This window comes from Trematomus bernacchii, unplaced genomic scaffold, assembly GCF_902827165.1.
Source record: "Trematomus bernacchii unplaced genomic scaffold, fTreBer1.1, whole genome shotgun sequence".
Classification (NCBI taxonomy): Eukaryota; Metazoa; Chordata; class Actinopteri; order Perciformes; family Nototheniidae; genus Trematomus; species Trematomus bernacchii.
Genome location: NW_022988050.1, coordinates 1,005,739 through 1,029,722, shown reverse-complemented (window position 1 = coordinate 1,029,722; position 23,984 = coordinate 1,005,739). Strand labels below are relative to the sequence as shown.

General features: G+C 38.9%; 19 non-coding genes across 19 annotated transcripts; all 19 read right to left on the bottom strand.

Moving 5' to 3' along the window:
* Positions 1-5,139: 5,139 nt before the first annotated feature.
* Positions 5,140-5,211, bottom strand: trnat-agu. Its single transcript has one exon. It is a non-coding gene; the product is annotated as a tRNA-Thr (tRNA).
* Positions 5,212-6,149: 938 nt separating this feature from the next.
* trnat-ugu lies at positions 6,150-6,222 on the bottom strand. Its single transcript has one exon. It is a non-coding gene; the product is annotated as a tRNA-Thr (tRNA).
* Positions 6,223-7,918: 1,696 nt separating this feature from the next.
* Positions 7,919-7,991, bottom strand: trnat-ugu. The gene has a single exon. It is a non-coding gene; the product is annotated as a tRNA-Thr (tRNA).
* Positions 7,992-10,091: 2,100 nt separating this feature from the next.
* trnat-cgu lies at positions 10,092-10,163 on the bottom strand. The gene has a single exon. It is a non-coding gene; the product is annotated as a tRNA-Thr (tRNA).
* A 259-nt stretch (positions 10,164-10,422) lies between these two features.
* Positions 10,423-10,495, bottom strand: trnat-ugu. The gene has a single exon. It is a non-coding gene; the product is annotated as a tRNA-Thr (tRNA).
* A 224-nt stretch (positions 10,496-10,719) lies between these two features.
* Positions 10,720-10,813, bottom strand: trnai-uau. Its single transcript has 2 exons — positions 10,776-10,813; positions 10,720-10,755 (listed from the first exon to the last, which is right to left on the bottom strand). It is a non-coding gene; the product is annotated as a tRNA-Ile (tRNA).
* A 944-nt stretch (positions 10,814-11,757) lies between these two features.
* Positions 11,758-11,829, bottom strand: trnat-agu. The gene has a single exon. It is a non-coding gene; the product is annotated as a tRNA-Thr (tRNA).
* Positions 11,830-11,994: 165 nt separating this feature from the next.
* On the bottom strand, positions 11,995-12,067 carry trnat-ugu. The gene has a single exon. It is a non-coding gene; the product is annotated as a tRNA-Thr (tRNA).
* A 1,196-nt stretch (positions 12,068-13,263) lies between these two features.
* Positions 13,264-13,335, bottom strand: trnat-agu. The gene has a single exon. It is a non-coding gene; the product is annotated as a tRNA-Thr (tRNA).
* Positions 13,336-13,692: 357 nt separating this feature from the next.
* Positions 13,693-13,765, bottom strand: trnat-cgu. Its single transcript has one exon. It is a non-coding gene; the product is annotated as a tRNA-Thr (tRNA).
* A 262-nt stretch (positions 13,766-14,027) lies between these two features.
* Positions 14,028-14,100, bottom strand: trnat-ugu. The gene has a single exon. It is a non-coding gene; the product is annotated as a tRNA-Thr (tRNA).
* A 158-nt stretch (positions 14,101-14,258) lies between these two features.
* trnai-uau lies at positions 14,259-14,352 on the bottom strand. Its single transcript has 2 exons — positions 14,315-14,352; positions 14,259-14,294 (listed from the first exon to the last, which is right to left on the bottom strand). It is a non-coding gene; the product is annotated as a tRNA-Ile (tRNA).
* Positions 14,353-15,646: 1,294 nt separating this feature from the next.
* Positions 15,647-15,718, bottom strand: trnat-agu. Its single transcript has one exon. It is a non-coding gene; the product is annotated as a tRNA-Thr (tRNA).
* Positions 15,719-16,379: 661 nt separating this feature from the next.
* trnai-uau lies at positions 16,380-16,473 on the bottom strand. The gene is made up of 2 exons: positions 16,436-16,473; positions 16,380-16,415 (listed from the first exon to the last, which is right to left on the bottom strand). It is a non-coding gene; the product is annotated as a tRNA-Ile (tRNA).
* Positions 16,474-17,415: 942 nt separating this feature from the next.
* On the bottom strand, positions 17,416-17,487 carry trnat-agu. Its single transcript has one exon. It is a non-coding gene; the product is annotated as a tRNA-Thr (tRNA).
* Positions 17,488-17,844: 357 nt separating this feature from the next.
* Positions 17,845-17,917, bottom strand: trnat-cgu. Its single transcript has one exon. It is a non-coding gene; the product is annotated as a tRNA-Thr (tRNA).
* Positions 17,918-18,178: 261 nt separating this feature from the next.
* trnat-ugu lies at positions 18,179-18,251 on the bottom strand. The gene has a single exon. It is a non-coding gene; the product is annotated as a tRNA-Thr (tRNA).
* Positions 18,252-18,409: 158 nt separating this feature from the next.
* trnai-uau lies at positions 18,410-18,503 on the bottom strand. Its single transcript has 2 exons — positions 18,466-18,503; positions 18,410-18,445 (listed from the first exon to the last, which is right to left on the bottom strand). It is a non-coding gene; the product is annotated as a tRNA-Ile (tRNA).
* A 1,371-nt stretch (positions 18,504-19,874) lies between these two features.
* trnat-ugu lies at positions 19,875-19,947 on the bottom strand. The gene has a single exon. It is a non-coding gene; the product is annotated as a tRNA-Thr (tRNA).
* Between the last annotated feature and the right edge of the window lie 4,037 nt (positions 19,948-23,984).

Here is a 23,984-nt window from a genome sequence, read left to right as displayed (position 1 = left end):
TGGTCGGGACGTTGTGAATCGCGCTGAGCTCCGTGGAGGTGTGGTTTCCTTGTTTAGCGATACACAGCGAAACACAGCCAAACTCATCCTGAGCACACTCAAACTCACAGCCGAAGTAAAAACAATAAGTGTGGCTTGATATTGAGTAAGAAAAAGGTTGATAAACGCTGTGAGAATGGGTCTGCAGAGAGAATTTTGCCGCGATCCCAACTGTTTGTTATCAGCCTGCAGCCAGGGAGGAGAAATCAGCTGAGCTGCCTGCTCCCTGCACACAGATGTGTGTGTGAGGAAGTCCGTGGATTGGTCAATGTGGACCAATCAGCGGGGGCTTAACGTAACGGCTCCGCGGACGTAACGTAACGGCTCCACGGATTGGTCCATTTGGTTCCGGGTACCGCATGACCGTATCGCGTGACCGTATTGCGTCATAGCCATAGACTGTATATATAAATGGACGTAGGGTCCGTGACGTCACCCATAGGATTCTGCAGAGTTGCCGAGAAGCCCTTAGTAGGCGGAGTCGGCCACTAACGGCTCGACAGTGGCGTCAGAGTTCCACTCCCGCCTGCTCCAAATAAGGGCAAAGAGGCGGAGTCGAGGCGGGACCTGCTGCCTCCGAGCTGGAAGTTCCAGAGCTAGCTGAAGCTACCAAGCTAAGCTAACATGCTCACCATCTGCAGAGTTGCCGTCGCATTTTACGTTTCTAAGGTAAGCGGACATGAGACTATTCAGCAAAACTATAAATAATAATCTCAGTTGAGTTTTTAGCATAATACTTCAGAATCTTAAAATCCCTTAACGTTTGTATGCAATGTGCTAAATTAAACACTGGAATCAAGCAAAATATTAATATGTTTGCATGACATTAGTTATTTATATTTTGCCATCACTTAATTATACGTTTAATACATTTAAGTTAAGCTAAGGTACATGTGATGATAGCTAGTTAGTGCTCTTACCTGTGAGGCCTCCTCCAAACAGCATTATAACCAGACTGTATCATTAAAACTACAAGTACCAGTTGTACCAGTAGATCCTTGACTTTAGACAAACAATTCAAAAGACAAAATGTATTTAAAGACCAATCTTTATTTGAAGGTGCCTCTTAACCTGAGATATTAGTTATACAGTAATAGTATTGACAATCTAAAAAAACTGAGCAACTCAACAGTCAACTTTATATTTCTTATTGTCTAAAGCATTTATTATTTTCATTTTTCCCCTCTCATATTCAGTGTGGATGGATTGAGACAGCGTGGTGTCCAGAGAGCTGCAGAGACTTCAGGGAGAAACCTCCGTGTGATGGACGTCCAGTCTGTTGGTTTGGAGAGGACTGAGGGTCTTTCCTCAGCGAGGAGGACCAGGCCTGATGGAGGAGCCCATGCATAGCTGATACCACCTGATCAGGCCTAGTCTGTCACTTTATTTGACTAAATGTGTTTACTTATACATTTAATCGGTTTACACCTTCTGTCCATATGTGCTTTTTATTTAAAACATGTTTGATTAACTTTTGGTTCACATTTCAATAAATTGAATTTGTATTTGCACTCCTTTTGTCCATTATTCTTACTGAAAATGTTAGATTACACATTCACATCCGACTGAAGATTGGCCCCATTTATTTGCGTTGCAAACTCTGTGGTACAAGGTACATGTTGTGAAGCTCATGAAGTGAGGCAAATAGAAATAATCAGCTGATGGAGTGTAGATGTGGAAATAGGTGCATTCGATCAGCTGACTGTGTTTTCACAATAAAAATGGTTTCTTAGTGAATGTCCTGTACTGGTCATAACATCTCATAACATCAGCTTTTAATTTTCCTATTGGATGTTTTTCTTGACCCTCGGAGAAAGAGGAGATGCTGAGTTGTGTCTTTCAGGCATGTCCTTTCCTAACAAAAATTACAGGAAACATAAAGCATATTATTGCAGAACAAGTGTGTTATTTATGAAAGAGGTGTGTTTGTGTGTTTAGGGGCTGTAGATATAATTATTTTGTAATTGTAATGTTTTTTTTATTTCAACAGTGAGCTACAAAGACAATCAGATTATGAATGAACAGTATGAAATTCATCAACATTGAAATGTATTTTATTATCAAAATAATATTTAACTGTTATTAAAACAAGCTTGCTCTGTTGTCTCACTGAAAGAATAACTTTTACCACGTTTTTACAGACAATATTGAGAGATAAATAGCAGTTCTCACTATGCGTTAAATATCTTTGCCTTCAATACATTAAATTAGAAAGCTGACAGTCATATTGCTTGTTAACATCTAAATGTAACCCTTTGCATGGAAAAAACCCTCAACTTCACTGATGTGTAGGTGATCTAGTATTTAGTATTGTTTAATGGAATGTATAGCAGTGTATTAAAGTCAATACTTCATTTATTTAAACCAATATCTTTCTTGATTCTTTGTACAGTATGAAAAAAGAGTATTTGTACCTGTGCTGAAGTTCACTGCTGTGAGGAGTCCAGTTCTGTCTCTCACTCTCTGGTCCAGCCTGTCTGCATCACCTGGACACTTTAAACAAACATATATATATGTAAAGAACCATGTGTACAAACAATATAACTTATTATCTTCTGTTGAACATATTGGATTGTGTATTGTCCGAGTCAGGGTCCTTTTTATTTTACTGTAACTTTGGAAGTTGTGTTACCAATGCTTACTGTTTATTTGATACCAATTTGGTAATGCAATTAATAAAAACAACAAGGTTTGGGTTCGTTCTTCAGATGACTGTGACGTTAACGTGTAAGCTCAATAATGAACTCCAGCTTAACCAACCATATTGTAATATCTAAGTAATCATCTTGAAATATGACATTAATAATTGTAATATACACACATCTTATTGTGAGGTTGATTTCACATACACTACTTCGACGTTAGCTTGTCTACATACTTGAGCATAGCTAATTTAAATTAACCTAAGCGATGCATAAAGTTCCTACCTACATAATAAAATATCTCTCTAAGTTACAAGGATGACCTTATTTTATCAACCTCAAACAGAAGCCTTTTGTTCTCCAGTATTATCCCACTTAACGCTTAACACTTGTCTATTTCGTTTTAACCTTTATATATACAGTCTATGGTTAAGTTAACTTGGAGGCTAAGATTAGCATTGTTAGCACCGATGTAGCTACCACTCGCTTACACGCAAACCCAAGCCTTAACATTCATTACGTAGCTGATTGAAATCATAAACACATAAATAAAGTACTCGAATTTCACTTACCGCAAAACGGCATTCATGCACCGTCTGTTTTAACCGCAGAGCGAGTCACAATAGTCCCATATATAAGCATGAAGAACAAACAAACACGGCCGGAGTCAAGTTGTGTTCCCTGGATGAACTGACCAGGCAGAGTCGCTGTAGCTTCACGGAGACGGAGCAGCTAGCAGAGAGACAAAAAGCTAACAGCAGCAGTCACTTGACAGAGCTGTCACTCAATGTGACCACGCCCTAATTTATGCAAAAACTTTAAGACCTAATATAAATAAAAGGGTCATGTTAGAAAACAATTCACTCACAGATTCATAATCATGAAGGTGGAATCTAACTATATACATAATAATATTTATTGCATCCAGAGCTAGAAATGTTTTTTTTCTGCTGTGAAATTGGGCATTTTAACATGGGGGTCTATGGAAATTGCTCCTTTCTGCAGTCATCGCCTATCGGCCAATATATGAACTGCAGTTTGTGGCACTTCCGTATTGGCGTCCCGGCTCTTCCCCAGAGTTTGCCGCTTGGTCATAGCTCTGGGCGTGGCTACTGGGTATCCAGACGTCACGATGCCCAGGAAGAACATGAGAAATCTCCAACGAGACGTTTTGGGGAGGTCTTTTCTGTGTTAGAGTTTTACTCCCTACAGGGTGTACTTTGAGGGTTTTTGACTCTGCAGACCGTTTACATGCATAAAAACCTTCATAACACACAAGGGGACGGGTAATAACCGGAAAAGCATGACATGGGAAGTTTAAAATAGTTTTATTCCACTGTTAAATAACCTGTTCAATACAAACATGCCACTTGTACAAATTAAATAACATTTCTGTGAACTGATATTTGTTTAGTGAGCTTATTAGAGGATGTTCCCTGAAAGATTGAAAAATGTCAATGAAGATGTCAGACTTAGTATATTTGTAAATAATTACATACAATACATGGAATTTGTGTGTGTGTGTTCCAAGTGAATCTGTGGCCCCCTGGTGGCCAGTACATAAATGATGTGGCCCCCCCACCATCCAAGTTGCCCATCCCTGCTCTAGAGTCTTTCTTTTAGGCTTTAATTCGTCAGTAGAAAGTGAAAACGGTTGCTCTTAGGAACACCCAACCTCTATAAATTATGATTTTCTCAATTACAGTTCCTTATATAGATATTTACCAGTGGGCATCAGATAAATCTAGTTTAAAAAATCTAATTTATGAACACAAACTAACCCAAACCATTACTTCAGAGGTGGATAACAGTCAACGTTAAACTATAACCTAAGTGGTTTTCAAGTACAAACCTTACCAAACATTTACTATTGAATGTAATTGAATAGATGCTCTCTCCAACAAAGAGGCACTGCTGGGAGTTGAACCCAGGATCTCCTGTTTACTAGACAGGCGCTTTACCGTTAAGTCACAGCACCACTCCTACAGGTTTTGTTTTTCTCAGATACTGTGCTCAGTAGTTTCCTTTCATTCTTCACAGGCACTTTACAACTTAGCCACAGCGCCCGTTTCTCCATCCACTACCTCCTTACTTTTGAACTTCCAGTGTGTCATATTATTTGTGCAAATGTTTATTCACACTGTAAAAATGTGCATTCATAAAGTCCCAAACTGAAAACATGTTTAGTTGTCATGTTGCATCCTGTTTGTCCGTTTGTCAAAGTCAGGTATTAGATTGGTAATGCCCTAATATAGTTTTACGCCCAAACTAAACCAAACCCTTATTTAAGAGGTGGATAACACGTCTAATTCAAGAGATATTGTCTGTAACAAGAGGCGCTGCTGGGATTTGGCAAAGTGGTTTTCAAGTACAAACCATACCAAACATTTACAATTGAATGTAATTGAATGTGGTAACGATGAGAGCTTTATCTAAATAAATGCTCTCTGTAACAAAGAGGCACTGCTGGGAGTTGAACCCAGGATCTCCTGTTTACTAGACAGGCGCTTTACCATTAAGCCACAGCACCTCTCTTACAGACCGTCCACACAGCAGCGTTAAAAAAATCTTGGAGGTGGGCGTATCTGAAGCTTGGGGATTTTTTGCGAGCAAGGCACCAACAACCAATCACATGAATCTCCCGCCCCCGACATACGAAGCAAAAAAGTTTGAAGTAAACTGGATATAAACTCCCCAAACAGGCGAAAACATACCATTGTCTCTGCCACCTCCCTCCATGCCTGGCTCCTCCGGTTTATATCCCGGTAGGTAAATAGGGACTGGTCATAAAGCACCGGGTGATTCCCTACCGCTAATTTCTCCTCCATTTTTTGGAATATAAGGAAATGAACTGCGGTATGTCTCTCCCAGCTTACACGCCGTTTGATTGGCTAGAGCTTGAACGGTCAGATTTGCGTACACGGGATTTGATTGGCTGACGCTTCCACCTCAGCCTCAAAAGTTGAACATTGTTAAACTTTGAATCCTGAAAATCCTGAAAATCTCCGCTCGCCTGCCCACAATGCAGTTCGGCGAAAAGTGAGTGAAAATGACGTCACCCCATTCAAAGTGAATGGGCAGAAGCGTTTCAAGATTTTTTAACGCTGCTGTGTGGACGGTCCGTTACAGTTTCTGTTTTTCTCAGATACTGTGCTCAGTAGTTTCCTCTCATTCTTCACAGGCGCTTTACAACTTAGCCACAGCGCCCGTTTCTCCATCCACTACCTCCTTACTTTTTAACTTCAAGTGTGTCATTTTATTTCTACAAATGTGTATTCACGCTGATAAATGTGCAATCATAAAGTCCCAAACCGAAAACATGTTTAGTTGTCATCCTGTGTGTCCGTTTGTCACAGTCAGGTATTAGATTGGTAATGCCCTAATATAGTTATATGCCCAAACTAAACCAAACCCTTATTTCAGAGGTGGATAACACACTTAATCCAAGAGATATTGTCTGTAACAAAGAGGCACTGCTGGGATTTGGACCCATGATCTCCTGTTTACAAGACAGGCACTTTGACCGCTAAGCTACAGCACCTCTCAATAGCTTTCTTTTCATTCTCTCTCCTGAATTTATTTATTATAACCAAAGTAAACCAAAGACATATGACCATATTTACCGTGTGTCCAATGCATATGGCTTCTGTCACATTCATCAATATATGGCCTGTGAGATTTAATGAATGACTCAATGAGCACCGAAAAACTCATTCCGTCTGCTTCACTCCAAGTAGTTTAACTCAGATAATATCCTTTGAATGCAGGTTAAAACTTCTCTGCTCCAGGTGAGGCTTGAACTCACAACCTCAGCATCACTCTGCAGGTTACTGTCTTATAAGTACCACGCGCTGACCGATTGTGCCACTGGAGCACAAAATGTCAATAATATCAAAAATAATAGTCATTACTCTTGAATTTTCTAAATGTATCTGTTTTTATAACCAAACACTGTCCTATGCTCTAGAGCAGGAATGGGCAAATGGCGGTCCGGGGGCCGCATGTGGCCCCCACCTCCACTTTTTTCGACACTCAGATCAATTTAGAAACAACGTAATTAATTAAAAAGTAATACATATTTTTTTTACTTGTAGTATTGATACCGTCCACTAGACTCCTAGTTATGTCGCGAGCTGCGAACACGATGTCATCTTAATGTTTAATCTTAATGCACACGCATTTTCCGTGCTTTCCAATAGTTTAAAATAGTTGTATTCCACTGTTAAATAACCTGTTCAATACAAACATGCCACTTGTACAAATGAAATAACATTTCTGTGAACTGATATTTGTTTCGTGAGCTTATTACAGGATGTTCCCTGAAAGATTGAAAAATGTCAATGAAGATGTCAGACTTAGTATATTTGTTAATAATTACATACAATACATGGAATTTGTGTATGTGTGTTCCAAGTGAATCTGCGGCCCCCTGGTGGCCAGTACATACATGATGTGGCCCCCCCACCATCCAAGTTGCCCATCCCTGCTCTAGAGTCTTTCTTTTAGGCTTTAATTTGTCAGTAGAAAGTGAAAACGGTTGCTTTTAGGAACACCCAACCTCTATAAATTATGATTTTCTCAATTACAGTTCCTTATATAGATATTTACCAGTGGGCATCAGATAAATCTAGTTTAAAAAATCTAACTTATAAACACAAACTAACCCAAACCATTACTTCAGAGGTGGATAACAGTCAACTTTCAACTATAATCAAAGTCGTTTTCAAGTACAAACCTTACCAAACATTTACTATTGAATGTAATTGAAAGTGGTAACGATGAGAGCTTTATCTAAATAGACGCTCTCTGTAACAAAGAGGCACTGCTAAGAGTTGAACCCAGGATCTCCTGTTTACTAGACAGGCACTTTACCGCTAAGCCACAGCACTGCTGCTACAGGTTTTTGTTTTTCTCAGATACTGTGCTCAGTAGTTTCCTTTAATTCTTCACAGGCGCTTTACAACTTAGCCACAGCACCCGTTTCTCCATCCACTACCTCCTTACTTTTTAACTTCGTGTGTCATTTTATTTCTACAAATGTTTCTTCACGCTGATAAATGTGCAATCAGAAAGTCCCAAACCGAAAACATGTTTAGTTGTCATCCTGTTTGTCCGTTGGTCAAAGTCAGGTATTAGATTGGTAATGCCCTAATATAGTTTTACGCCCAAACTAAACCAAACCCTTATTTCAGAGGTGGATAACACACTTAATCCAAGAGATATTGTCTGTAACAAAGAGGCACTGCTGGGATTTGGACCCAGGATCTCCTGTTTACAAGACAGGCACTTTGACCGCTAAGCTACAGCGCCTCTCAATAGCATTCTTTTCATTCTCTCTCCTGAATTTATGTATTATAACCAAAGTAAACCAAAGCCATATGACCATATTTACCGTGTGTCCAATGCATATGGCTTCTGTCACATTCATCAATATTTGGCCTGTGAGATTTAATGAATGACTCAATGAGCACCGAAAAACTCTTTACATCTGCTTCACTCCAAGTAGTTTAACTCAGATAATATCCTTTGAATGCATGTTAAAACTTCTCTGTTCCAGGTGAGGCTTGAACTCACAACCTCGGCATCACTCTGCAGGTTACTCTCTTATAAGTACCGCACACTGACCGATTGCGCCACTGGAGCACAAAATGTTGACAATATCAAAAACAATAGCCATTACTCTTGAATTTTCTAAATGTATATGTTATTATAACCAAACACTCTCCTATGCTCTAGAGCAGGAATGGGCAAATGGCGGTCCGGGGGGCGCATTTGGCCCCCACCTCCTCTTTTTGCGGCACTCAGATCAATTTAGAAACAACGTAATTAATCAAAAAAGTAAAACACATTTGTTTTACTTGTAGTACTGATACCGTCCACTAGACTACTAGTTATGTCGCGAGCTGTGTACACGATGTCATCTTAATGTTTCATCTTAATGCACACGCATGTTCCATGCTTCCAATAGTTTAAAATAGGTTTATTCCACTGTTAAATAACCTGTTCAATACAAACATGCCACTTGTACAAATTAAATAACATTTCTGTGAACTGATATTTGTTTAGTGAGCTTATTAGAGGATGTTCCCTGAAAGATTGAAAAATGTCAATGAAGATGTCAGACTTAGCATATTTGTTAATAATTACATACAATACATGGAATTTGTGTGTGTGTTCCAAGTGAATCTGCGGCCCCCTGGTGGCCAGTACATAAATGATGTGGCCCTCCCACCATCCAAGTTGCCCATCCCTGCTCCAGAGTCTTTCTTTTAGGCTTTCATTTGTCAGTAGAAAGTGAAAACGATTGCTTTTAGGAACACCCAACCTCTATAAATTATGATTTTCTCAATTACTGTTCCTTATATAGATATTTACCAGTGGGCATCAGATAAATCTAGTTTAAAAAATCTAACTTATGAACACAAACTAACCCATACAGTACCATTTCTTCAGATGTGGATAACAGTCAACTTTAAACTATAACCTAAGTGGTTTTCAAGTACAAACCTTGCCAAACATTTACTATTGAATGTAATTGAATGTGGTAATGATGAGAGCTTTATCTAAATAGTTGCTCTCTGTATCAAAGAGGCACTGCTGGGAGTTGAATCCAGGATCTCCTGTTTACTAGAAAGGCGCTTTACCGCTAAGCCACAGCACCGCAACTAAAGTATTTGTTTTTCTCAGATACTGTGCTCAGTAGTTTCCTTTCATTCTTCACAGGCGCTTTACAACTTAGCCAAAGCACCCGTTTCTCCATCCACTACCTCCTTACTGTTTAACTTCCAGTGTGTCATTTTATTTCAACAAATGTTTATTCATGCTGTAAAAATGTGCATTCATAAAGTCCCAAACCGAAAACATGTTTAGCTGTCATGTTGCATCCTGTTTGTCCGTTTGTCAAAGTCAGGTATTAGATTGGTAATGCCCTAATATAGTTTACGCCCAAACTAAACCAAACCCTTATTTCAGAGGTGGATAACACACCTAATTCAAGAGATATTTTCTACAACAAATAGGCACTGCTGAGATTTCGACCCAGGATATCCTGTTTACAAGACAGGCGCTTTGACCGCTAAGCTACAGCACCTCCTTCACCACAATTTCTGTTGCAAAAAGACAGTGAGATAGCAGATTGAAAAACTACTAGATCAAAAATACTCAGCTTTGCAACAGTTTTTTTTGCTAAAAGGATATTGATTTGACTCTTTTTTAAACCCTATCGATCCTCACAATGAGTTTGGGTGAGTAACTCTGAATATAAACGTAACTTTGTTTGAAAGAATAATGAAGAGGCCACTTTTACCTGCTCCTTGTTGGATGTGATTAGGTGGACTGGTGGGATGTGAAACTAACTTTTTTTGAAAGTAAAGTGCATTCAGTAATGTAGAGATAATCTTGGTATCAAAGAGGCACTGCTGGGAATTGAACCCAGGATCTCCTGTTTACGAGACAGGCACTTTACCACTAAGCTACAGCACCTTTTTGTACAATTACTACCTCCTTACTTTGTAACTTCCATTGTTTCTCTGTATCTCTACAAATGTTCTTTCAGGCTGTTAAATATTGTATTGATAAAGTCCCAAAATAACAATATGTTGAGCTGTAATGTTGCATCCTGTCACGGTCAAGTAATAGATGGGGAATATGGCCCTAATATAGTTTACGCCCAAAGTAAACCAAACCCTTATTTCAGAGGTGGATAACACCCCTAATTCAAGAGATATTGTCTGTAAGAAAGAGGCACTGCTGGGATTTGGAGCCAGGATCTCCTGTTTACAAGACAGGCGCTTTGACCGCTAAGCTACAGCACCTCTCAATAGTTTTATTTTCCTTCTCTCTCCTGAATTTATTTATTATAACCAAAGTAAACCAAAGCCATACGACCATATTTACCGTGTGTCCAATGCATATGGCTTCTGTCACATTCATCAATATTTGGCATGTGAGATTTAATGAATGACTCAATGAGCACCGAAAAACTCTTTCCGTCTGCTTCACTCCGATAATATCCTTTGAATGCAGGTTAAAACTTCTCTACTCCAGGTGAGGCTTGAACTCACAACCTCGGCATCACTCTGCAGGTTACTGTCTTATAAGTACCGCGCGCTGACCGATTGCGCCACTGGAGCACAAAATGACAATAATATCAAAAACAATAGCCATTACTCTTGAATTTTCGAAATGTATCTGTTATTATAACCAAACACTCTCCTATGCTCTAGAGCAGGGATGGACAAAAGGCGGTCCAGGGGCCGCCTGAGGCCCCCACCTCCTCTGTTTGCGGCCCTCATATCAATTTAGAAACAACGTAATTAATTTAAAAAGTAAAACATATTTGTTTTACTTGTAGTACTGATACCGTCCACTAGACTCCTAGTTACGTCGCGAGCTGCGTACACGATGTCATCTTAATGTTTAATCTTAATGCACACGCATTTTCCGTGCTTTCCAATAGTTTAAAATAGGTTTATTCCACTGTTAAATAATCTGTTCAATACAAACATGCCACTTGTAAAAATTAAATAACATTTCTGTGAACTGATATTTGTTTTAGTGAGCTTATTAGAGGATGTTCCCTGAAAGATTGAAAAATGTCAATGAAGATGTCAGACTTAGCATATTTGTTAATAATTACACACAATACATGGAATTTGTGTGTGTGTTCCAAGTAAATCTGCGGCCCCCTGGTGGCCAGTACATAAATGATGTGGCCCCCACCACCATCCAAGTTGCCCATCCCTGCTCTAGAGTCTTTCTTTTAGGCTTTCATTTGTCAGTAGAAAGTGAAAACGGTTGTTTTTAGGAACACCCAACCTCTATAAATTATGATTTTCTCAATTACAGTTCCTTATATAGATATTTACCAGTGGGCATCAGATAAATCTAGTTTAAAAAATTGAACTTATAAACACAAACTAACCCAAACCATTTCTTCAGAGGTGGATAACAGTCAACTTTAAACTATAACCTAAGTGGTTTTCAAGTACAAACCTTACCAAACATTTACTATTGAATGTAATTGAACATGGTAACGATGAGAGCTTTATCTAAATAGATGCTCTCTGTAACAAAGAGGCGCTGCTGGGAGTTGAACCCAGGATCTCCTTTTTACTAGACAGGCGCTTTACCGTTAAGCCACAGCACCACTCCTACCGTTTTTGTTTTTCCCAGATACTGTGCTCAGTAGTTTCCTTTCATTCTTCACAGGCGCTTTACAACCTAGCCACAGCGCCCGTTTCTCCATCCACTACCTCCTTACTTTTAACTTCCAGTGTGTCATTGTATTTCTACAAATGTTTATTCACGATGTAGGCACTGCTGGGATTTGGACCCAGGATCTCCTGTTTACAAGACAGGCGCTTTGACCGCTAAGCTACAGCACCTCTCAATAGTTTTATTTTTATTTTCTCTCCTGAATTTATTTAGTATAACCAAAGTAAACCAAAGACATATTACCATGTGACTGAATCATTGAGCACCGAAAACTGATTCCGTCTACAAAACTCCTGTAATATCCTTTGAATGCAGGTTAAAACTTCTCTGCTCCAGGTGAGGCTTGAACTCACAACCTCGGCATCACTCTGCAGGTTAGTGTCTTATAAGTACCGCACGCTGACTGATTGTGCCACTGGAGCACAAAATGTCAATAATATCAAAAATAATAGTCATTACTCTTGAATTTTCTAAATGTATCTGTTTTTATAACCAAACACTCTCCTATGCTCTAGAGCAGGAATGGGCAAATGGCGGTCCGGGGGCCGCATGTGGCCCCCACCTCCTCTTTTTGCGGCCCTCAGATCAATTTAGAAACAACGTAATTAATTAAAAAGTAATACATATTTCTTTTACTTGTAGTACTGATACCGTCCACTAAACTCCTAGTTATGTCGCGAGCTGCGAACACGATGTCATCTTAATGTTTAATCTTAATGCACACGCATTTTCCGTGCTTTCCAATAGTTTAAAAATAGTTTTATTCCACTGTTAAATAACCTGTTCAATACAAACATGCCACTTGTAAAAATTAAATAACATTTCTGTGAACTGATATTTGTTTCGTGAGCTTATTAGAGGATGTTCCCTGAAAGATTGAAAAATGTCAATGAAGATGTCAGACGTTGTATATTTGTTAATAATTACATACAATACATGGAATTTGTGTACGTGTGTTCCAAGTGAATCTGCGGCCCCCTGGTGGCCAGTACATAAATGATGTGGCCCCCGCACCATCCAAGTTGCCCATCCCTGCTCGAGAGTCTTTTTTTTAGGCTTTAATTTGTCAGTAGAAAGTGAAAACGGTTGTTTTTAGGAACACCCAACCTCTATAAATTATGATTTTCTCAATTACAGTTCCTTATATAGATATTTACCAGTGGGCATCAGATAAATCTAGTTTAAAAAATTGAACTTATAAACACAAACTAACCCAAACCATTTCTTCAGAGGTGGATAACAGTAAACTTTAAACTATAACCTAAGTCGTTTTCAAGTACAAACCTTACCAAACATTTACTATTGAATGTAATTTAACATGGTAACGATGAGAGCTTTATCTAAATAGATGCTCTCTGTAACAAAGAGGCGCTGCTGGGAGTTGAACCCAGGATCTCCTGTTTACTAGACAGGCGCTTTACCGCTAAGCCACAGCACCACTCCTACACTTTTTGTTTTTCTCAGATACTGTGCTCAGTAGTTTCCTTTCATTCTTCACAGGCACTTAACAACTTAGCCAAAGCACCCGTTTCTCCATCCATTACCTCCTTACTTTTTAACTTCCATTGTGTCATTTTATTTCTACAAATGTTTATTCATGCTGTAAAAATGTGCAGTCATTAAGTCCCAAACCTAAAACATGTTTAGCTGTAATCGTGCATCCTGTTTGTCCATTTGTCAAAGTCAGGTATTAGATTGGTAATGCCCTAATATAGTTTTACACCCAAACTAAACCAAACCCTTATTTCAGAGGTGGATAACACACTTAATCCAAGAGATATTTTCTGTAATAAAGAGGCACTGCTGGGATTTGGACCCAGGATCTCCTGTTTACGAGACAGGCGCTTTGACCGCTAAGCTACAGCGCCTTTTTGTCTTTTCCACTACCTCCTCACTTTTTAATCAGTTTTTAAGCTCCAACCTCCACCTCCAAAGGTTTTTTTCAGGCTGTAAAGAATTGTATTTATAAAGTCCCAAACACACAACATGTTAAGCTGTAATGTTGCTTCCTGTCACGGTCAGGTATTAGATTGGTAATGCCCTAATATAGTTTTACACCCAAACTAAACCACACCCTTATTTCAGAGGTGGATAAAACACTTAATTCAAGAGATATTGTCTGTAACAAAGAGGCACTGCTGGGATTTGGACCCAGGATCTCCTGTTTACAAGACAGGCTCTTTGACCGCTAAGCTACAGCACCTCTCAATAGTATTCTTTTTATTTTCTCTCCTGAATTTATTTAGTATAACCAAAGTAAACCAAAGACATATTACCATGTGACTGAATCATTGAGCACCGAAAACTGATTCCGTCTACAAAACTCCTGTAATATCCTTTGAATGCAGGTTAAAACTTCTCTGCTCCAGGTGAGGCTTGAACTCACAACCTCGGCATCACTCTGCAGGTTACTGTCTTATAAGTACCGCGCGCTGACCGATTGCGCCACTGGAGCACAAAATGTCAATAATATCAAAAACAATAGCCATTACTCTTAAATTTTCTAAATGTATCTGTTATAATAACCAAACACTGTCCTATGCTCTAGAGCAGGAATGGGCAAATGGCGGTCCGGGGGGCGCATTTGGCCCCCACCTCCTCTTTTTGCGGCACTCAGATCAATTTAGAAACAACGTAATTAATCAAAAAAGTAAAACATATTTGTTTTACTTGTAGTACTGATACCGTCCACTAGACTACTAGTTACGTCACGAGCTGCGTACACGATGTCATCTTAATGTTTCATCTTAATGCACACGCATGTTCCATGCTTCCAATAGTTTAAAATAGTTTTATTCCACTGTTAAATAACCTGTTCAATACAAACATGCCACTTGTAAAAATTAAATAACATTTCTGTGAACTGATATTTGTTTAGAAGAATAGAAGAAGAAGAATAGGGAGGGATGAAACCCTCTTTAATGGTCACACATGCAGAGCACACAGCACACACAGTGAAATTTGGCCTCTGCTTTTAACCCATCCTAGTACAAGGAGTCTAGAACTAGGAGCAGTGGGCAGCTATTGTACAGCGCCCGGGGAGCAATGGGAGTGGGGGGGAAGGGGGGTGTCCGGTGCCTTGCTCAAGGGCACCACGGCAGGGCAGGAGGTGAACTGGGACCTCTCCAAGTAGAAGTCCACACTCCATATTTAGGTCTGGTCGGGGACTTGAACCAGCGACCCTACGGCTCCCAGTCCAAGCCCCTACTGACTGAGCCACTGCCGGTTTCGTGAGCTTATTAGAGGATGTTCCCTGAAAGATTAAAAAATGTCAATGAAGATGTCAGACTTAGTATATTTGTTAATAATTACATACAATACATGGAATTTGTGTGTGTGTTCCAAGTGAATCTGCGGCCCCCTGGTGGCCAGTACATAAATGATGTGGCCCCCCCACCATCCAAGTTGCCCATCCCTGCTCTAGAGTCTTTCTTTTAGGCTTTCATTTGTCAGTAGAAAGTGAAAACGGTTGCTTTTAGGAACACCCAACCTCTATAAATTATGATTTTCTCAATTACCGTTCCTTATATAGATATTTACCAGTGGGCGTGAGATAAATCTAGTTTAAAAAATCTAACTTATAAACACAAACTAACCCAAACCATTTCTTCAGAGGTGGATAACAGTCAACTTTAAACTATAACCTAAGTGGTTTTCAAGTACAAACCTTACCAAACATTTACTATTGAATGTAATTGAACGTGGTAATGATGAGAGCTTTATCTATATAGATGCTCTCTGTAACAAAGAGGCGCTGCTGGGAGTTGAACCCAGGATCTCCTGTTTACTAGACAGGCACTTTACCGTTAAGCCACAGCACCGCTCCAACAGTTTTTGTTTTTCTCAGATACTGTGCTCAGTAGTTTCCTCTCATTCTTCACAGGCACTTAACAACTTAGCCACAGCGCCCGTTTCTCCATCCACTACCTTCTTACTTTTTAACTTCCATTGTGTCATTTTATTTCTACAAATGTTTATTCACGCTGTAAAAATGTGCAGTCATTAAGTCCCAAACATGTTTAGTTGTCATGTTGCATCCTGTTTGTCCGTTTGTCACAGTCAGGTATTAGATTGGTAATGCCCTAATATAGTTTACGCCCAAACTAAACCAAACCCTTATTTCAGAGGTGGATAACACCCCTAATTCAAGAGATATTTTCTGTAACAAAGAGGCACTGCTGGGATTTGGACCCAGGATCTCCTGTTTACAAGACAGGCACTTTGACTGCTAAGCTACAGCACCTCTCAATAGTTTTCTTTTCATTCTCTCTCCTGAATTTATTTATTATAACCAAAGTAAACCAAAGCCATATGACCATATTTACCGTGTGTCCAATGCATATGGCTTCTGTCACATTCATCAATATTTGGCCTTTGAGATTTAATGAATGACTCAATGAGCACCGAAAAACTCTTTCCGTCTGCTTCAGTCCAAGTAGTTTAACTCAGATAATATCCTTTGAATGCAGGTTAAAACTTCTCTGCTCCAGGTGAGACTTGAACTCACAACCTCTGCATCACTCTGCAGGTTACTGTCTTATAAGTACAACGCGCTGACCTATTGCGCCACTGGAGCACAAAATGTCAATAATATCAAAAACAATAGCCATTACTCTTGAATTTTCTAAATGTATCTGTTATTATAACCAAACACTCTCCTATGCTCTAGAGCAGGAATGGGCAAATGGCGGTCCGGGGGGCACATTTGGCCCCCACTTCCTCTTTTTGCGGCACTCAGATCAATTTAGAAACAACGTAATTAATCAAAAAAGTTAAACATATTTGTTTTACTTGTAGTACTGATACCGTCCACTAGACTACTAGTTACGTCGTGAGCTGTGTACACGATGTCATCTTAATGTTTCATCTTAATGCACACGCATGTTCCATGCTTCCAATAGTTTAAAATAGTTTTATTCCACTGTTAAATAACCTGTTCAATACAAACAAGCCACTTGTAAAAATTAAATAACATTTCTGTGAACTGATATTTGTTTCGTGAGCTTATTAGAGGATGTTTCCTGAAAGATTGAAAAATGTCAATGAAGATGTCAGACTTAGTATATTTGTTAATAATTACATACAATACATGGAATTTGTGTGTGTGTTCCAAGTGAATCTGCGGCCCCCTGGTGGCCAGTACATAAATGATGTGGCCCCCCCCACCATCCAAGTTGCCCATCCCTGCTCTGGAGTCTTTCTTTTAGGCTTTCATTTGTCAGTAGAAAGTGAAAACGGTTGCTTTTAGGAACACCCAACCTCTATAAATTATGATTTTCTCAATTACCGTTCCTTATATAGATATTTACCAGTGGGCGTGAGATAAATCTAGTTTAAAAAATCTAACTTATAAACACAAACTAACCCAAAGCATTTCTTCAGAGGTGGATAACAGTCAACTTTAAACTATAACCTAAGTGGTTTTCAAGTACAAACCTTACCAAACATTTACTATTGAATGTAATTGAACATGGTAACGATGAGAGCTTTATCTAAATAGATGCTCTCTGTAACAAAGAGGCGCTGCTGGGAGTTGAACCCAGGATCTCCTGTTTACTAGACAGGCGCTTTACCGCTAAGCCACAGCACCACTCCTACACTTTTTGTTTTTCTCAGATACTGTGCTCAGTAGTTTCCTTTCATTCTTCACAGGCACTTAACAACTTAGCCAAAGCACCCGTTTCTCCATCCATTACCTCCTTACTTTTTAACTTCCATTGTGTCATTTTATTTCTACAAATGTTTATTCATGCTGTAAAAATGTGCAGTGATTAAGTCCCAAACCGAAAACATGTTTAGCTGTAATCGTGCATCCTGTTTGTCCGTTTGTCAAAGTCAGGAATTAGATTGCTAATGCCCTAATATAGTTTTACACCCAAACTAAACCAAACCCTTATTTCAGAGGTGGATAACACACTTAATCCAAGAGATATTTTCTGTAATAAAGAGGCACTGCTGGGATTTGGACCCAGGATCTCCTGTTTACGAGACAGGCGCTTTGACCGCTAAGCTACAGCGCCTTTTTGTCTTTTCCACTACCTCCTTACTTTTAACTTCCAGTGTGTCATTGTATTTCTACAAATGTTTATTCACGATGTAAAAAAGTGCATTCATAAATTCCCAAACATGTTTAGTTGTCATGTTGCATCCTGTTTGTCCGTTTGTCACAGTCAGGTATTAGATTGGTAATGCCCTAATATAGTTTACGCCCAAACTAAACCAAACCCTTATTTCAGAGGTGGATAACACACCTAATTCAAGAGATATTTTCTGTAACAAAGAGGCACTGCTGGGATTTGGACCCAGGATCTCCTGTTTACAAGACAGGCGCTTTGACCGCTAAGCTACAGCACCTCTCAATAGTTTTCTTTTTATTTTCTCTCCTGAATTTATTTAGTATAACCAAAGTAAACCAAAGACATATTACCATGTGACTGAATCATTGAGCACCGAAAACTGATTCCGTCTACAAAACTCCTGTAATATCCTTTGAATGCAGGTTAAAACTTCTCTGCTCCAGGTGAGGCTTGAACTCACAACCTCGGCATCACTCTGCAGGTTACTGTCTTATAAGTACCGCGCGCTGACCGATTGCGCCACTGGAGCACAAAATGTCAATAATATCAAAATAATAGTCATTACTCTTGAATTTTCTAAATGTATCTGTTTTTATAACCAAACACTCTCCTATGCTCTAGAGCAGGAATGGGCAAATGGCGGTCCGGGGGCCGCATGTGGCCCCCACCTCCTCTTTTTGCGGCCCTCAGATCAATTTAGAAACAACGTAATTAATTAAAAAGTAATACATATTTTTTTTACTTGTAGTACTGATACCGTCCACTAGACTCCTAGTTATGTCGCGAGCTGCGAACACGATGTCATCTTAATGTTTAATCTTAATGCACACGCATTTTCCGTGCTTTCCAATAGTTTAAAAATAGTTTTATTCCACTGTTAAATAACCTGTTCAATACAAACATGCCACTTGTAAAAATTAAATAACATTTCTGTGAACTGATATTTGTTTCGTGAGCTTATTAGAGGATGTTCCCTGAAAGATTGAAAAATGTCAATGAAGATGTCAGACGTAGTATATTTGTTAATAATTACATACAATACATGGAATTTGTGTATGTGTGTTCCAAGTGAATCTGCGGCCCCCTGGTGGCCAGTACATAAATGATGTGGCCCCCCCACCATCCAAGTTGCCCATCCCTGCTCGAGAGTCTTTTTTTTAGGCTTTAATTTGTCAGTAGAAAGTGAAAACGGTTGTTTTTAGGAACACCCAACCTCTATAAATTATGATTTTCTCAATTACAGTTCCTTATATAGATATTTACCAGTGGGCATCAGATAAATCTAGTTAAAAAAATCTAACTTATAAACACAAACTAACCCAAACCATTTCTTCAGAGGTGGATAACAGTCAACTTTAAACTATAACCTAAGTCATTTTCAAGTACAAACCTTACCAAACATTTACTATTGAATGTAATTGAACGTGGTAACGATGAGAGCTTTATCTAAATAGATGCTCTCTGTAACAAAGAGGCACTGCTGGGAGTTGAACCTAGGATCTCCTGTTTACTAGACAGGCGCTTTACCGTTAAGCCACAGCACCGCTCCTACAGGTTTTGTTTTTCTCAGATACTGTGCTCAGTAGTTTCCTCTCATTCTTCACAGGCGCTTTACAACTTAGCCACAGTGCCCGTTTCTCCATCCACTACCTCCTTACTTTTTAACTTCCATTGTGTCATTTTATTTCTACAAATGTTTATTCACGCTGTAAAAATGTGCAGTCATTAAGTCCCAAACCGAAAACTTGTTTAGCTGTCATGTTGCATCCTGTTTGTCCGTTTGTCACAGTCAGGTATTAGATTGGTAATGCCCTAATATAGTTTACGCCCAAACTAAAACAAACCCTTATCTCAGAGGTGGATAACACACCTAATGCAAGAGATATTTTCCTTAACACAGAGGCACTGCTGGGATTTGGACCCAGGATCTCCTGTTTACAAGACAGGCGCTTTGACCGCTAAGCTACAGCACCTCCTTCACCACAATTTCTGTTGCAAAAATACAGTGAGATAGCAGATTGAAAAACTACTAGATCAAAAACACTCAGCTTTGCAACAGTTTTTTTGCTAAAAGGAAATTGATTTGACTCTTTTTTAAACCCTATAGATCCTCACAATGAGTTTGGGTGAGTAACTCTGAATATAAACATTGTGGAGGAAACTTCTGTGTAGTAATGCATGGAGTCACCGACTCAGGAAGGAGACACGGTGAGAGTTGGAGCTTTGATGTCAAACACTGATGGGTTTATTCAGAGTATTCGGCCGGAGGATTCACATCACAAATCAAAGAGTCAGAGGTTCTTACCACACGGTAGAGTTGCCACGTCAATTCTGAAGAACCTCTCTCTATGCTAGACCTTTTAACAGGTTCACAGAGAGAAATCAACATCTCTGAAGGAGTAGACTAAACACTGAATCACCTGCGTCCGACACTCATGCCCTCAAGGATTTCACATCCTAGAGCCCACAAACACCGATAAAGAAGTGCCTCAGTGTTCCCACAACAATTACCCTTCGTGCCAGTCAAGTTGACCGGTCACACACTGGTGACAACAACACATATGGCACCAAGGCCTTTCCTTAAAGGAGATAACACATGTCAGAGTAAAAGGTTAGATATCTAGAAGAATTATTCCTTAACAGTTCCTCTCTTTTTATCATTTTTGATAACCTTAAAACATTAGTCTAATAATTCTGGTCAATACTTAAATCAATAGGCGTCTTCAGATTCGAGTGTGGTCTCACCTTACATTCAATTACATCACAAAGTAGAGTAAGATTGAAACATTCAATCACAGTGATTGATACAGGCAATCATAATAGGAAAAATTATCTCTCATCAGTGTTTGGAGCATCTTTTGTCAATAAATACAATAATGAACACACATAAAAACACAGATACATAATAGCAAAATATTTGTTTTAAACTAATATCTTTTATCATTTAAACCATTAGTTAATGTCATTTATCAAACTATAAAATCAAAACCAGAAACAGCTTAAAGATTTTCTTTAAGGCAATCACTAGTCAAAAGCATTTAAAACTAAGGCATAAACTTCACAGTGGTGATTTGATCAATCTGTAATCGGCAAAGTTGCAGTGTCCTCAATTTTAGGATTACTTTACGTTTACTTCATTATGCTTTAGTCAAGAGTAAGGCACTTAGTCTTAGTAAAATCAATACATTCATTTTAGTCAAGTACATTGTTCAAAATCTGAAAAGGAAAAGTTAGGCAAATATTCAAAGACTTTTGTAAAAACCTGGAAAGGAAAGATTAAACATTCTTAAAACTTTAATTCATACATTTGTAAATGCTACAACTGATCTGTACCAAATTAAGTCTATCACTTATTCTTATTAGCCATACTTACCTGAAAATCTACTTATGGTACTTGGAAAGGGTTCTTCTGTGTTTATCTAATGTTGAATATAGAATATCAATTTCTTTAAATTATAATTCTCTAATTTGAGGATCAAATATGCTACATAATTGTTATATCAATTATTATAAATATTTGTTTTGGGCCAAAACTGAAATTAATCCAGTACTTGAAACATCATTTTATGTCTGTCTGTGCATGGGTAATACATTAAAGAGTTGTGTTGTTAAGCCTGATTGCTGGATGATTAAGGATATTAACATTATCTGTTATAATATTAGAAATACCTTATTCTTCAATACCTTATAATCTGAGAATATTTATTTATTAATTTTGTTTAGTGTGAAAATCTAATCTGATCTGACTAAATATATTTATCACCACTACTTAACACATGTCTGGTCATTGGAAATATAAAAAACAATCATTAATTGTACATCTTTAAACATCTGGTCATTCAATTCAAAGTTCATCTTTGTACAAGAGCTGGAAGAACATGTCCGTCAGGCTTCCTGACTCGTTCTCCTCCTCCCTTTATGACACCGAGTGTCTGGTGTGTAAAGGCATCCTGATACTGTAGATTAGCACTGAGGTGCTGATTGGCTCAAACTCTTCTTCATCAGAGCGCCATATTTCAACCCCCCAATTGCTCTGCTTTTGTGTGGCTCATTCAGTGAGCACTGTAGTTAATCCCCCAGTGAGACGGAGGCTCATCTGCCGGTATTCCTTCTGCTATCTGCTTGAGTACAACTGCGTATTCCTGATGCATCCAGGTGTCCCCCCCGTGATGGGAGAGGTTAGGAAGACATCAAACTCCTCCAAGAAACATGGAACATTGTATTATAGAAACCTCTGAAGCCCTCGCTCGTCCTGCAGGGTTGTCTGCTAGAGCCCACCGAGCAGAAAGATGAAGAGAAGAACCCCATCTTATCAGAAAGGTGAAGAGGAGCATCCCATCTCGAACGACCTCGTGCTTCCTTGCACGTGGCTGGGGGTGCTCTCTGCACCCGGAGAGTGTGACCCTCTCTCTCTGACCCTTGGCCTTGAGAGCTGTCCTAGTTATTGGGCTACCACCTGATAGGGATGTTTTTCTGAGTGAAGACAACTCAAAGTAATGGATTAGCACATTATCATTTAATTACAAAAATAGGATAGGCCCCTCAGAATTATTTGGGAGCCTTCCTGACACATGCACATTATCATTTTGAAGGTTTGTGTTAGTCATTGAACATGCAAGAATCATATACTCATCAGTCCATAGCAGAGACATGTTATTGTAAGTTAAAGGTGAGCTTGTCCCTGTGGATATAACCCCTTCTCAATGATTCTAAATGTATATTAATTCACCATTTACCTTTTGATAAAATATTAGTTTATCAGAAATATTTAGTCTCTTCCATAAAACATAGGTTTGAGAAATAAATTACCCAATATAAAATCAATTACTCAATATAATTGACTCTTCCCTCCCTTTTCTTACATATGAAATAATAACTTAGGAGTCTATTTAAACATGGTATAGTTTATAATCTATTAATCGAGAAGACTCAGTATCACCTGTGTGCAGCTTACAAAAAACCATTGTGAGAAACATATTATGCAGGAAATTGATACATTTGTTGAAAAACAAAGCATATCTGATTTGGGAGGAAAAGTTTCATCCCTTTAACATCTGAGTTATTACTGATGGCATAGCATGAATGATACTGGGTGTATGAGGGTGTCATTACTGAGAAATGTCAAACAAAATCAAAACCTTACATTTGAAAACAGGTTTGCATTCCTCCACTTAAGGTGACGTTATCATTGGAAACAATAAAAGCTAATTGTTTTGATGTAGAATCTATACATTGAATCGTTAGAGCAGAACATAATGGTTGTATTGTAGCCTGAGTTTTGGGCAGCCTTTAGTTTTACCAGGTGGACACATTGTCTATATAATGTGAATACATGTAGAACTAGACATTAAGAGACCCCTGACATTAGGCCTATTTGAAACAATAGTAGGGGCTTTTACCAGCTCGCCAACTTACAGGCATCCTCTGCATAGCAGTATGAATAGCCTTAAAAACAACCCACTCTGCGGTAACGAGAGTCATGTATCTGAACCAAATGCCCTAAGTGAAGCCGTTAGTCTCATCTGACTGACCCAAGGGTTGGTGCTGGTGTGACAGGGAGGCTTCCAAGTGTTTATAGCAGATGTCATGCTTTCAGTTCATGGCTCAGTGGGGGGGAGCAGACCCATGTGAGACAGTATCAACGGCTGTAATGTTCAGTTTGAGGAGTGTCATTCTCTCTGGGAGCAGGAAATGGTGTCCATTCAGACCAGACCATTAATGTCATGTAGAGCAGCCATAGCATCTCTGTGACTGCACTCAGCCGGACTGCAGCAGGGCAGAACTGGGTGACTTTTAGTGAAGCCGTCCAAGGCCATAGACAAAATGGAACCACGTACTAACAAAAGGGACACAAGGTCATCAATGTCTCTCTTTACCTTTGGCCTAATTGTAAAACAAATTAGTGGAAGAAATGTGGAATCCTAATCCATCATCATGTGAAATTTAGAGTTAATTTAAATAATTACTTATGGGTTGAAGTCAAATTAACATTAACATTAGAACTAAAGTC